General features: G+C 48.8%; 1 protein-coding gene across 7 annotated transcripts in view; it reads left to right on the top strand.

Annotated features, from left to right (window-relative positions):
- The window catches only part of Pc (pyruvate carboxylase), a 107021-nt gene that overhangs the window by 40462 nt on the left and 51493 nt on the right, over positions 1–15066 (top strand). The gene's annotated exons all lie outside the window — the stretch shown is intronic.

Raw genomic sequence — 15066 nt, 5'->3', positions numbered from 1 at the left:
CTGAGGGCTTCCCTAAATTGTTGAGACTGGCCTCAAATTTGAGGTCTTCCTGCCTCAGCCTCCTGATAGTTGGGATTACAGGCATGCACCACCTGTGCCTGGAAGGAAGGTTTTTTTGTGAAAAAACGGAGGTAGAGGGCTGGGGATGTGGCTCAAGCGGTAGTGCGCTTGCGTGAAATGCGTGCGGCCCAGGTTTGATCCTCAGCACCACATACAAAAAAAGATGTTGTGTCTGCCAAAAACTAAAAAATAAATAAATATTAAAAATAAAAAAAAAAAAAAAACGGAGGTAGAAACTGACTGGGATCATATCTGTTGGCTGCTAATGAGCAGCCCCGAGAGGAATGTGCTGTTAGCCCCCAGTTTAAAAATGGGGAAATTGAGAAATGGGGGTGCAGTGATGTCTCAGACCACACACAGCAGCAGAGTTAAGGTCCCAGCCCAGGAGCTGGGGTTTTAGTTCAGTGGTAGAGCACTTGCCTAGCATGTGTGAGGCACTGGGTTCGATTCTCAGCACCACATATAAACAAACAAAAAAAACAAAGGTCCATCGACAACTGAAAAAGAAAAGATCCCACCCCAGGTCTGTGTGACTCTTCTCTGTGCCGGCTTCTCTTCCATGAGAACCCATCCTGGTCTGGAACCCAGGGTGGCCAGCACAGCCCTTTCTGGCCCCTGGAAAGGGATCCTCCTTCCTTCCTAAGTTTGGTTCTTAACCCGGGAGAGTCACCCCAGAACGGTACTTTTTCCCAAGTAGATTCAAACCCTCTGTAGACCTGGACTTCAGGTTCTGCAAAGCTCTTGTCTGAGGGTCTCACCGCTCTCTTTTAGAGTAGGGGTAAATGTCCCCACCCTGCCTTCTGCCTGGTGGCATAGGGAGATTCAAGTAACGCACAGGAATAAATCTCACTGAAGAAGTGTCTACTTGGCCTTGCTCCTCGTCTGGCCTTGCTGCTGGGCGGCCTGCAGGCCCAAAGTGGCCATTTCCCTCCAGCTCTGCACCCACTCAGCTGCTCACAACCGGATGGCAAGTGGCAAGGTGGGTGTGAAGCCGCTGGCACCCCTTTGCCTCCAGCAGGGAAAGAACACTCACTCCTCCCTCCTGCCCGGGAGGCCAAGCCCCGTCAAGGCCAAGCCTCGTCACGGCCAGCGGCTGGGAGCGAGGGATTACTGCGGCGTCTCCCCCCCACATGCCGCCTGGTCCTCTCTCCTCGTGGTATTCCTGGGCAGAGCTCTGGCCTGAGTGTCCAGGGCTTACTTCCCAGCATCTCCGCCTGCCAGTTTCTGCCAGGGCTTCTTAAAGGGTAGCTTCCCTCGGCGGGGGCTGGCAGGGAAGCAGAAACCTGTTGTCAGCTTTGAGAAAGATGGAGAGAGCTTAGTGCTGTCTGGGATCCCGGACTGAAGGGCTGCACCAGTCCCCTCGCTGAGCTCTCCAGGAGATGCGCGTCTGCTCTGCCGACCTAGGCCTGGTCTGGCTCAGGCGCACCTGCATCTCATTAGCCTCTCTGGACGTGGGCCACTGTGCAGTGTGTGCCCTGACCCCGCAAGGCCTCCTTTTAGTAATTACCTCGAGTTCAGGAGACCACACAAGATAGGACAGTGAGCCATTGACTGTGCTTCCTCCAGGGATCTGGTCAGAGCTCAGCCTGGGGTTTTGTTTCTGTGATGGCGGGTCATGCTGGCGGGGGACGACTCTCTTCTTGTTCTTGCTGGGTGGTCTTTGGGCTAGGACCACATCAAGTGCAGCGATCAAGGTATGCTTAATAGTATGTTCAAGCATTAAAAAATCTAATTGCTGGGGCTGGGGTTGTGGCTCAGAGGAAAAGTGCTCACCTAGCACACGAGAGGCACTGAGTTCGATCCCCAATACCACATAAAAATTAAATTAAGGTATTGTGTCTATCTACGACTAAAGAACAAATATTTTTAGAAAATCTAATTGCTAATGAATCATACTGCACCACCAGCTCACACTGACTGCTGGGTAACACATGCCTGTGTGAGGGTCCTGTCTCCCAGCCACATGGGAAGAAAGGCCGGTCACCAGTTCCCAGGTGGCCAGGCTAGGCATAGTGAGGTCTCTGCAGGAAAGAGGAAGATGTTAAGACTCTGCTCACTTCCTCTTCTCCCCACAAATCCTCTGCTGTTTCCCTTAGGCCATATGCCCACCTCTATCCTAGCCAGCTTTCCTGGCCCAGGTCCTGGCTCTGGCCCTGACCCACCCTCCCTCAGTAAAATTCAAATACCACCACCCTTTAATCCCTCCACTAGAGCCCACGGGCAGTGGCTTCATACCGCCCCTCTTTCAGCTTGTTTTTCCTTTGAACAGTTGGCCTGAGGCCCCTGAGTCTGGGACTGGATCCCCCTTTCCCTCTCCCTCTGTGCAGTAGGGGAGGAGAGGTTGGGAAGGTCACTGCAAGGGCTTAACCTAAACCATCAATTATGAACAGGCAGCAGGCACTGGGCCCAGACTCGGGTGTTGCAGCATCAGGAACAGCCTGGCCTCCCTGAGGCTCTGCAGACCAGCTGCCATGGCAGGAAGATCAACCTTCAGAGACCTCTGGGCACACTGTTTTGGTGGGGGAACACACACCTTGTAGCCGTTGTCACTCTAACGTCTGGAACCTGGCAGCCTTCTAATAGGAAAAGGAGAGGGCAGGGGATTCTGGGACTAGGTCCCTAAAGGACAGGAATCCCTGGAGGGTCAGAGTAGATCATTGCTCAAGGGCCTGTGGGGACATCTGGGATCAGGGATGGGCAAATTACCTGACAGTGAACACAGATTTTTCCTGAGACCTTGGACAGCTCTGGGCCAGAATGGCTTTATGTGGTCGTGACCATTGGGGAAAAAGTCACAGAGTCCCTGTAGAAGTGGTGCAGCTGCCAGTGTTTGGGGCGAGACTGTTCTTCGTCCTGCAGCCGGGGCTCAGGTGTGCTGTGCTCAGCTCCCCCACCCCTAGGCCTCGACGCTGTGCCCTGGAGCTGTGCAACAGAGGCCTGGCCTCCTTAGGGGAATGTGACCCCGAAAGGCCAGGGTCAGCTCCAGACGTGATGTGTTCTGGACAGCAGTGAGGGGGAAACGCGTCCCCGTCTATTTGCTGGCGGCTCAATAGGAGTCACCGCTCAGATCTCAGGGCAGGGAACAAGTCTCAGTTGCTCAGGAGAGAACCTTTCCCTCAGTTCAGGAGGCGGGAACTGATAAGGGCCCAGTGGCTTCTGGCTCTTTATCTGTAACTACAAACAGGCCAGACTCCCTGCCAGGTCATGGGATATCAGTTCAAGGAGAAGGGGAGCCTGGGGGCATGTGTGTTTGGGGACAGGGAAGGTGAGGTGGAATGCTATGGATGTCCTCGCTTCAGCTGTATTTCTCTCTGCTTTGTCCTCAGTTCCCCAAGATCAGCACTCGATAAGGCTGTGCCTCTACTCTGCCCTGTGTAGACCAGGGGTGGAGGGAGTTAGCCTAAGACTCTTGCTCTATCTGGTGTCTTTCCCCCACGACGCTGAGGAAACCTGTCATCATGAGGGGCCTGAGGCCCGGACAGTCGGGACTAACTGGTCTGGATGAACGTGGAATGGCCTCTTGTGCATTGGCCTCCTTCCGACTGGAGTGAAGGCCAGCTTTATGCCGGCAGGGACCTTTCCATTTGTCCCCAGTGCCCAGTCACCGGCATGTTGTAAGGATTCAGCTGGGTGAGCAAACGCCCTCTTCCCTGCCTTTTTCTCTCTGGGCATTAACTCCCTTAAATCTCTGTGTCTTCTCTTGGTGCCATAGCAGACTCCTCACTGGCCACCTCTTGTCATTCTGGGACCCTCCTGTTCCCTGCCTGAACTCTTGGCTTTGGGCTCCTGCCCAGTAATACCAGCAGCCCCCTCCTTATACTGTCCCTTCAGATTCACTCCTGTCTTGGTTGCCCCTCCAGTTTCTTTGTCCCCACCCCCTCTGCTCTTGTGGGGGTGTTTTAGAAACATGCCAGGCTCAGCTTTCAGGGCAAGCCCCCCTGGGCAGCAAACCTGGTGGCAGCTGCTCTGGGTGTTTGGCACATGGCTCCTCTCCTCCTTGCCAAGGCCAGCCTCTTTCTCTTGGTTTTGCTTGTCACCTCTGTGCTGATCGCCCCAAATCATTGTGTCTGCCTTTCCTGCTGGGGCTTATGGCCTTGCAAAAAACCAAAACAGAACAACAACACCAAAGCAAAGTCTGGCCTGGCAACTGAGCCTATGTGATGTTGGTGCACACACCCTGCTGTGGACTGGCTCGCACACGTTCTGGTATTTAACCCTCCCAAAGGATATTCAAAGTTGAATTATTGTTCTTATTTTTCAGAGTCTCAGACCTGTTAGTTTCCCCCAAGGATTTCACCCAGCCCTGCTGGACTCTGACCCTGAACAGCCAGTCTGACCACACTTGTGGGAAAGGGGGTCATCACCCTCTTGTCCTTGTGCCTCCCTGAGCCAGCTCTGCTTGCTAGCCCGGCCTCTGCAGAGGCTGCTTTTTCAGAGCCCAGGTCCAGCTCCTCCTCCATGGCTGCTGTGGTTGGACCTGGAACGTCCTCCAGAGGCTCATGTGTTGAAGGCTTGGTCCCGACTGCCCCAGTGCCCAGAGGTGGGGCTCTCAGGAGCAACTGGGTCTGACCTCATCAGTGGATTAATCCATTGATGGCTGAACTGACTCCTGGGAGGCTGTGAGGGTAGGACCTAGTTGGAGGAAGAAGGTCACTGGGGTGTGCCCTGGAAGGGTAGATCTTGTCCCCACATGCTCTCTCTCTGCTTTCCCGCTGCCATAGGTGAGCAGATTTCTCCCACCGCGTCCTTCCACCTTGACATTCTGCCTCGTCTCAGGGCCAAAGCAGGGGAGCCAGTCGACCATGGACTGGAACCTCTGAAACCGAGAGCCAGACATTTCCTCCTCCAGGTTGTTTATGTCAGAGATTTGAGTCACAGCCATGAAAGCTAGCGCAGGGACCCCCAGCTCCCTCTTCCCCAGGCAGTACCTTTGAGGTGTCAGATGCCCTGTGTTTTGAGATGGTGAGTTTTTTGAAGGCAGAAGCCATGTTTTACCCTCGGTCTTTCAAGTGTGTTATCGCAGATAGAGCTCAGTACGCACACGATGGCTCTGAGTGCATGAGGTCCCATCGTGACCCTGGAGAGTGGTCTGTGGTTGACTGTTGATGACACTGAGGGACAGTCTGAAGTTTCACATGCAACAGGTCCAGAGAGGTGGTAAGTGAATTCCCAAGGTCATGTGACTGAGTGGTAGCAAAGCTAGAATTTGGCTAAGTGTTTTTCTTTAAGTTTTTTCCCTTTCTTGAATCCATGGAGTGGGTGCTCACCCTGTGCTTCATCCAGCTTCTCTTGTCCTCCTGCAGGGGGTTCCTGTCCCAGCTCAACCCCCTGCTGCCCACCAGCCCCTTCCCTCTTGCTCGTCCTCTCTCACCTGGTCATGTCTTTTCCCCATTTTGTCTGTCTTTTTTCTTTCATTAGAATTTCTTCTTCTGGGCTGGGATGAGACTCAGTGGTAGAATACTTGCCTGGAGTGGGTAAGACCCTGGGTTCCATTCCTAACACCTCAAAAGAAAGAATTTCTGTTTCTTGAGGACAGGAGCCCTACTACTCTGCCCATTTTCCTTCTGAATCTCCAGCCCCTGGGCCATAAGCTTAAAACCATTCCCTCAAGGAAATTGACATGGTGAGTTACTACTATGTGAGTGAGTCACCAGAGTGGGCAGGGGACCAGAGTAAGGGAACAGTGAAGGTCAGAGAGCAGGAGTCAGGAAGTTGTGTGAGGTGGGGGAGGCTAGGATGGTACAGCCCCAGGCTCCTTATCTATAAAATGAAGGTCACCTGCCCTGCCCACTGGGTGAGGGTGCTATTGGTATCAAGTGAGAGTGACTAATACAGTGCCTTCTATACTGCAGAGCATGCTGGAAATATTGCTGCGCACTATAATTACAGCATGTAAGTTATCGCTCAGTGAAACTGTCAAATGGAATAATACTGGTCTTGCAAGTGTGGGAGGATGACCTAATGGTGCCTTGTCCAGGTTCTGACACTCAGAGCTATTATGGATTGTGAGAGTTAAGTCACAGCTGACACTGTCAGCTTTCCAACACTGTAACAAAATATCTTAGAAAAATCAATTTAGAGAAGAAAAGATTTATTTTGGCTCATGGTTGCAGAGGTTTAAGTCCATGGTCAGCTGACTCCATTGTGTCTAGTCCTGTAATAGATATTATTGTTTTTACAATTATTGTAAGACACAACCTTTTCCTTCAGATTAGGGAGGGGAGTGAGGATGCTGAGAAAGTCCCCATCCCCTTCTTGGTGGGGACTGAGAAGATGGGGATGTAGCCCTTCTAGGGCTTTTCCAGATTCACTCACTACCTAAGGCCCATTTCCTCTCTAAGATCCAAGTTCTGAGCTGGTACACACATGCAGAAGAATGAAACTGGAGTCCTATTTCATCATTTACAGAAATCAACTCAGTGGTTTGAAGACTTAAATACAAGACCCCAAACAATGAAATGCGTAGAAGAAAACAGGGGAAACTCCTCATGACAAGGGACTAGGCAAGGATTTTTTTTTTTTAAATAAGACCCTAAAAGTTAAGGAATCAAAAGCAAAAATAGATAAACATCAAATTACATCAAACTAAAAAGCCTCTGCATAGCAAATGAAACCATCATCAGAGTGGGAAGACAACCTACAGAATGGGAGAAAATATTTGCAAACTATGCATCTGACAAAGGGTTATGATCCAGGATATGTAAGGAACTGTAAAAACTCCCTAGTGAAAAAAACAAATAGCTTGAATAAAAAGCAGGCAATAGATCTAAATAGACATTTCCCTTGCCCATGAAAAAATGCTCAGCATCACTAGTCATCAGAGAAATGCACATCAAAACTGTAACAGCAAAATGTTCAGTTCTCTGCTGCCTGATGGAGTTGGTGATGGAGAGGCAGTGTGACGGAGAAAGAAAGTCTCATTAACAGCGAGCCAGCTTGGCATGCTGGAAGATGGTTGGATTTCACCCCTTGCCTGAGGGAGAACCTTTTATATGATTTTTCAGGGGAAGGTTGTGATCCCAGACAGGTGGACGCCTCAGTGTGCAGGGTTTAGGAAAGCAGCCCCTACTGGAATGTGGGCTTTGTCTCTCGTCTCCTTCAGGTAAGTTGGTGAGAGCTGCAGTCCAGCGGGCCTGCAGAAGATAGCAGCAACCAGAGTCCTGTTTTGATTAGAGCGACTGGTGTCTGGGTTTTGTCGTGGTCAGCATTTCTGGCAAGCACACTTCCAGATGTGACCTTTTCCCACAACTTGTGATCAGGGAGTGCTCAGGAAGGAGGGTTTGGGCATTTCTGGCTTCCTTTAGAGTATAATTAATCTATGTAAGACAGGCTTCAGTGGGCAGCTATTCTGAGAGAGAGAGAGAGAGCAGCAGCAAAAGAAGCTTCTGAGAACTGGGTCTTGATGGGGGGAGGTGCTTTTGTGCACTTTCAGTCCCCACTGTCAGTTTACTTCATCATGTCTTCTTATGGGGACAGGCGCTTCATTGTCATCTGGCTGCTGCCTGCTGGTCAGGAACGTCATGGGGTAGAAAGGAGTCCATAGCATGGAAAACTGGCATGGTTATTAAAGAAGCCTCTTGAGTTTCTTTTCTTGGCAGAGCCAGGGTGACTTATTTTGACATTTGTAATATCATGGCCTCTCCACCTCCCATGGCAGTACAGGTCTTGTAATTGAGACATTATTCCACAGCAACAATAAATCCCACAGTGTGAGAGTAACCCTGTGCATGTAAGACCTAGTAGAAACATCAGTAACTTTTGCTACCAAGTATTTCTCCTAGCAAGGTAACCTTGCATTTAGGCTGAGCACTGAATTGTCAATCATGGCTTCTACCTGGGCATGGAGGTCCTGCAGTGCCAAGAGACATTTCCTAAATCATCATGGCTAGATGCACAGCATTCAGTTCTTATGACAGCATGGGTCCCCCGTGGACTGCAGTTAGAACACCAGCGCCGTTTGAGTTTGGAGAACTGCCTTTCTTATTAAGGCCACTTCAGCTACAGCAAGGAAGTTCCCCTGGTACTGTCATTTAAAGCTCTTCATGTAAAACTAGAGCTACCATAGGCCACATCACTTCCTCTAGGCTAATCTGGGACATAAAGATTGAGGCCAGGCAATCAAACCATCGATGACAGCTCCAAACTTCCTGTGGTGGAGATTTGGGGGATCAGCTGTCTTAGTAACTTTATCCAGCGTTGCTGGATGGGAGGTCACCCCACAGTACATCTCCCTAACTGGAGAAAGCTACGGCCATGGGCTGGTCCCACATGACCACTGAGTTCTGTTTGGTGCTGATCATCTCAACCCCGATCTCCAAACCCAGTCTGTTGCAAACTAATCATTTTCTTTCTTTTTTTCTTTCTTTCTTTCTTTCTTTCTTTCTTTCTTTCTTTCTTTCTTTCTTTCTTTCTTTCTTTCTTTCTTTTTAAAGAGAGAGTGAGAGAGAGAGGGAGAGAGAGAGAGAATTTTTTTTTAATATTTATTTTTTAGTATTTGGCGGACACAACATCTTTGTATGTGTTGCTGAGGATTGAACCCGGGCCGCACGCATGCCAGGCGAGCACGCTACCGCTTGAGCCACATTTTCATGTAAAATTATTCTGTGGTGGAAATTTTGTTCTGGACTCCATCCGGGCAGTCCTGTGAGGCTTTTACTCCTTATTGTTCCCAACAGAAAGGGGCCTTTGGCTCAGTTGGTGTACAGATCAGACAAACCATATGTATTTATCCCAAATTTGGAATTATCCATCGATGTATCTATGACTGTTAGGTGGCACCTTCAGATATTTTATCTCGGTTCCTTTAATTGGGATTCAGCTAGAGACAGCATTTGGGATAAGCTCTTGTCTAAGGAGAAGTTTTCCTGTGGCCTGGTTGCTGAAGAGTGTTGTTCATAGGCCAGTTGGTTACATTTGATCTGGAGGCAAGGGGTGTCAACATTTCATCCACATGTAACAGTAAGAGTTCTTGGGTTAATTTCATATGATTTAAATTTCTTGCTATAGCTTCCTTAAATAAAGTAGAACTTTTAAACCCCTGGAGAAGTGCCACCCAGCTGTCTCGCTAGTTTGCCGTTGTATGGGGTTCCTGCCACTCAAAGGCAAATAAGAGTTGAGTCTGTTCTTCTAGGAGCATTTGGGAAAAGGCATCTTTTAAATCCAGTACTGAGAGCCTCACTCACAGGATCCTGGGACATTCGTTAATAAAGTGGAGGGGCTAGGTGCCCCTGAGTGAACGGCCTAGACAGTATCATTTATAGCCCGCAAACCCTTTACAAATGTGTTCTCATCTGAATGAGATTTTTTTTTTTTTTTTTAACTAGAAGGATTGTAATATTGTAGGGTGACTGATAGGATTGACTTAAATTGCACTTTAAAATTTTTTAAAACACTGGCAGGATGTCCCTTTGAACTTCCTATTTTAGTAAGTGCTGTTTTAAATTTGAGGTCCTATGTTTCACCTTTAGTGCGGTCGCTGTAGGCTGTATGTTCTTAGCCCTTCCAGTGTGTTTATTGCCCAGATTTTGGGTTTTACCTTTTTATAGACTCCTGTAGGAAGTTGTTCTTGAAGTTGCTGTTCCTTTCCCAAAGGTCTGTTCATGCACAGAGTGCTCTGAGCAGAACTTATATCTTTAGTTTTCTGGGGCAGTTACTTGGGCATTTAATTTGCATAAAAGGTTATGGCCAAAGAGGGGTCTTGGGCATGCTGGCATGTACAGGCAACTGTTTTAAAGTCACATCTTCTAGCCAACCACCTGACAGCTGGAGGAAGGACCTATCATGAGCTTTAACTAATCCCTGAATGGTCACACTACTATGATACAGACTTAGCAGCCCTTCTGCTTTAGTATTTAATACTGAACAGGTGGCACCTGTGTCTGTGAGAAAGTTGATCATTTGGCTTCCATTGGCCATTTTTCAGAATGCTTCTGTGGGGAACTCACGATTGGCTGGGTCAAATCTGTAGGCCCCTGTGGCCTCCTCAGTCCTCCTCTGCACCTTCTTGCCTCTCCAACACCTGGGGAGCGGGCCTCTTGCCAGGCTTTCCCCAGTGACCTTGAGTAATTGTTCTTCCAGGGCCTTTTCCTTACAGTAAGTTGGTTTTTATCTAGGACACGCTTTCCTTGTTTTAGAAGCCTTCTTCCCCTTTCAGGTCTTCTTTTTCTCCCAAAGCCAGGGCCAGTACAATCACTTGGCTTCTTGCTTTAGGCATTGCTCCCTGTTTTTGAAACCTATAGGCGGTATCTCTTAGTTGAGAGGGACTCATTCCCAGGGCACCATCTGTTTTTTTGGGTAGCGGGAATTGAACTCAGGGTGCTCTACCACTGAACCCGTGGTGCCACCCTCCCCAGACCTATTTTGTATGTGATTTAGAGACAGGGTCTCACTGAGTTGTTTAGTGCCTCATTTTTGCTGAGGCTGGCTTTGAACTTGCAATCCTCCTCCTCCACCCTGCCGAGCTGCAGGGATTACAGGCGGGTGCCACCATGCCCCACCCATCTATCTCTTGTAAATTTTTTGCAGATATCTAGAGCACTATGAAAGTCATATTTATCGTATTTGTTTTGGGCTCCCTGAACCTACATCTGTAAGTGGAGGATCCCGTCACTGCCTTGGCGGCACACGAGCAGTTCCATAGCTGAACCAGCGTGGGTCCCAATAAAGCAGGTGACAGGGCCCCGTTAGTCATTGCCATCCTTACATTCGGGCAGGATTGAGACTGGGGGTCCTGAAACATAAAAAATTTCCATGAAATATGAGAGATTTTACAAAAAACAGGATGAGATTCCTTCTGAATTTAGGGAGAGGATTTATCCCCAACACCAAGGTATGCTGTGGCCAACCTGCCCTGCAGTAAAATACCATTTTTTTCCCCATCAGACCACTTTACTAGGATTAGACCCAGAGGGCTCCTATTTGGGAACTCACAGGTTCTCCCAATTTTGACAAGATTGAAAAGAAATGCATGCACCCAGGTTGCTTGTACTCACAGAAGTACAGAGTAGGAGCATCACACACACACACACACACACACACACACACACACACACACACTGACAACCAGAATCAGGGGTATGGACCACAGATAGATTTCAGGGTAAAACACTCACCCCACTTCTTCCCTCCCCTAGAGCACTCTGTCTTTTGAAGTGAGTCCCCAGGTGGAGGGGGAGGGAGTTGCTTGAGACTGACCTCCAAGTGACATACTTTTGGATGAGATACAGTGCTTTTTAATCTGCCATGGAGAGGGCATGAGAGTGACTGTTGTCAAGGGAACAGGGGTTGTCCCCAGAGCTAAAGTGGCCCCACAGCCCTAGGAATCTTATTTGTTTGCCTGCCCCCCCCCCATTCAAGGCTAGTTCACCACAGCAGAACACAGCCCCTCGTTGGGTGCCAGTTGTGACCACACAAGGTTCAGATCCGTGCTGCCCAATGCAATGAACTGAGAGGTAGAGTGACAGAAAGAGCTTTATTAGTGACCAGCAAATGCTGGAAGATGGCAGGCTCCTGCCTTTCCATGGTCATCTTTTCCCTTGCTCTAAGCAAAAATCTCGTACATGATGTTTCAAGGGAAGGATGGGATCCCAGGCAGGGGGTGCCTCAGTGTCCCGGGTTTGGGAAAGCAGCCTCTTCTGGAACGTGGTTGGTGAGAGCTGTGGTCTATTGGGCCTGCAGAAGACAGCAGCAACCAGAGTCCTGTTTTGATCAGAATGACTTGTGCCTGGATTTTGTCATGGTGGGTGTTTCTGGCGAGCACCTAGTACCTTGGGATCAGGGATTGCTTGGGAAGGGAGGGTTTTTGCATTTCTAGCTATCTTTAGTGTGCAGTTCATCTATGAAAGTCAGGCCTCAGTGGGCAGCCAGTCCTGGAGAGAGCAGGCAGCAGCAAAGAAAACTCCTGAAACTGCATCTTGCTGGGGGAGAGGGGCTACATGCACTTTAAAAATGACAATGACATGTCTGTTATCAAAAAGACCAAAGGCAGCAGTGCTGGTGAGGATAGTGCAGACGGGAACCCTTGTGCACTGTTGGTGGGAACATACATCTTAGCGTAGCCACCAAGGAAACAGTGTGGCACTTCCTCAAACTATCACAAAGAGAGCTGTTACACATCGTGGTTTCCCTCCTGGGTATCTGTCCAAAGGAACCGAGATCAGTTTATTGCAGGGACATCTGCCCTCCTGTGTTTATTTCAGCCCCATTCACAATGGCCAAGAAGTGGAATCAGCCTAAGTGTCCATCAGCTGATAAATGGATTAAAAATGTAGTGGGAATGTGCAACACAGTGCTATTCAGCTGTAAAAAAGTCATGAAACCCTGTCACTTGTGACCACATGGATGGAACTGGGGACATTATGTTATGGACATTATGTTATGTGAAATAATCCGGGCAGAAAGATAAGTCTGCACCCTCTCGTACACATGCGGAATACAAAACAAGTTGATGTCACAGGAGTTCAGAGCAGAAGCTGAGAGTGCTGGGGGTTGGGGAGCCGAGTTGGGGGGCACGGGTGGCTCGGTGGGTCTGAGGCTGCAGCTAGAAGTTTTGGTGCTCGGTCCTGCAGTAGGACGGCTGCAGATCGTAGTTTTCTACTGTATATCTCAAAAGCCAGAAGGAAGTATTTTCGATGTTTCCATTATAAAGAGCTGATTCAGGGGCTGGGGATGTGGCTCAAGCGGTAGCGTGCTCGCCTGGCATGCGTGCGGCCCAGGTTCGATCCTCAGCACCACATACAAACAAAGATGTTGTGTCCGCTGAAAACTGAAAAATGAACATTAAAAAAATTCTCTCTCTCTCTCTTAAAAAAAAAAAGATTTTTTTAAAAAAAGAGCTGATTCATGTTTGAGGAAATGGATATGTTTAACTTGATTTAACCATTATTCAGGGGTTGGGAATGTAGCTCAGTTTTAGAGCATCTGCCTCATATGTTGGAGGCCCTGAGTTCAATTCCCAGCACTGTAAAATGAAAACGAAAAAGAAAAAAAAAATCATACAAAGAATATATGTGCTGAGGGGCTCGGGTTGTGGCTCAGTGGTAGAGCACTTGCCCAGCATGTGTGAGGCACTGGGATTGATTCTCAGCACTGCATAGAGATAAATGAGTAAAATAAAGGTCCATCAACAACTAAAAAATATTTTTTTAAAATGGGTTTTTATTTCCTTTCCTAAAATAATGCCCAACAGCCAAGGCTTCTGGTGATTAAATGAGATCATATGCAGTGTTTAACACAGCAGTTGGCCCTCAGTAGCAAGCTCCCGCAAACAGGCTTGGAGATTCTGACCCTTTTCCCAAGTCGCTCTTAGGGCAAAAGCAGCAACAGCGGCTTTCTAGAACCTGCCTCTGGGAGGAGGCCTCTGGCCCCTTTTTTGTTCTCAAATGTGAGCAACAGGATGAAAAGTCAGAACAGAGGCTGCAGAGGTCCGTTCTGCCCCAGGCAAAGGAGGGGGACAGCTGCAGCCGCAGGCCAGGTCACAAGCCGCCTCTGGGTTGCCCTTGACTCTCTGCCTTCCAGGTCTGAGGCTTTCTCCCTTTCTCCTAGGCTCATGGGTGGGACACTCGGGGACTAATTTTACTCAGAAAACCAGGTTTCAGCCAAGCAGAGTCCCACTGTGCCGTCCTCCCTGGTGCCGTTTGGGGGGTGGGGTCTTGTAGAGGAGCAGTAAAAACTGGCCGTGAGTGGCCAAGGGTCACACATTATTTCTAAGAAAGTGAATTAACCAGCCAAGATGAGTCAGGCACCCAACAAGGAGGCTGAGGTACCCAGGGACCAGCAGCGGTGGAAAGCCATTACTACCACTGGGCTTGAAGGGGTCAGGGAGGAAATAGTGTGTCCTCCACCACCAGTGGGGGCCAGTGTGGGCTGGGGTGCCCAGCAGGAACTGCCATAGTGGCCAGCTGCAGCCCCCACCAGGATGTGGCTCGAAAGCCAGCTGGGAGTGGGGAGATACCCACACCCGCTCTTCTGCCCGTGCTTCCCATTGACTGAACCTGTGTCCCACAGCCAGCCAGCAAGGGAGCCCAGGAGCCTCCCTGGACAGAGAGCAGAGAAGGGGATGCAGCCGGGTGAGCAGGTGTCGTCCAGCAGGAAGCCCCTAGGGGCTAACCCTGGTGGAACCTCACGCAGCCCGTGGGCCACACATGGGATGACAGGTCTGGCTGCTGCCTTCTGGGAAGGTCTGACTGCTCAAATCAGGACGAGCTGCCTGCCCACAATTTGGCCATCAAGGGCAGTCGGGAATGATGATGCATCCACAGTGAAAGAAGAACTAGAAGTACCTTTATCGGTAGCTGACGTGGTCTTATAGAGAAACCTGGGGAGCCTGCTACAAAGTCATCAGAACCAATAAGTTCAGCAGGACACAACTGATGAAAATCAGGGGTTGGCTGCAGAGGCCCACAGATGTCAAGAGCCAGGGTGCCCAAGTTCCTCACATAAAAGGGTGTAGTATTTGCATATGACCTATGTACATCTCTGGGTTACTTAGGATACTTGGTAGAGTGTAAATACTTGTTATACTGAGTGTTTATGGAATAAGGACTTCTTCCATGCAGACAGAACCAGCACCATCAGCAACAACATCATGTGTTAAAAAATTTTTTTGTAGTTGTAGAAAGACAGAATGCCTTTATTTATTTTTATGTGGTGCTAAGGATTGAACCCAGTGCCTCACACATGCTAGGCAAGTATTTTTTTTTTAATTTTTTTAAATTAAAAATGATGCACACAGTATTTTTATTTTATTTATTTTTATGTGGCGCTGAGGATTGAACCTAGTGTCTCACGCATGTGAGGCAAACGCTCTATCACTGAGCCACAACCCCAGCCCCCAACATCATGTATTTTTAAAATTATTTTTACCTAAGGTTGGTTGCATCCTCATATTTCTATATAGTATAAGTAAGAAAACTGAAATTGAAAAGTCTATTTAATAGCATCAAAAAGAATAAAATACTTAGGAATAAATAAAAGAAGTTCAAAGCTTGTGCCCTGAAAACTATAAAA

Source organism: Callospermophilus lateralis, chromosome 2, assembly GCF_048772815.1.
Source record: "Callospermophilus lateralis isolate mCalLat2 chromosome 2, mCalLat2.hap1, whole genome shotgun sequence".
Taxonomy (NCBI): Eukaryota; Metazoa; Chordata; class Mammalia; order Rodentia; family Sciuridae; genus Callospermophilus; species Callospermophilus lateralis.
Note: the sequence above shows the minus strand (reverse complement) of the source record. Positions and strands in the feature narration are given on the sequence as shown.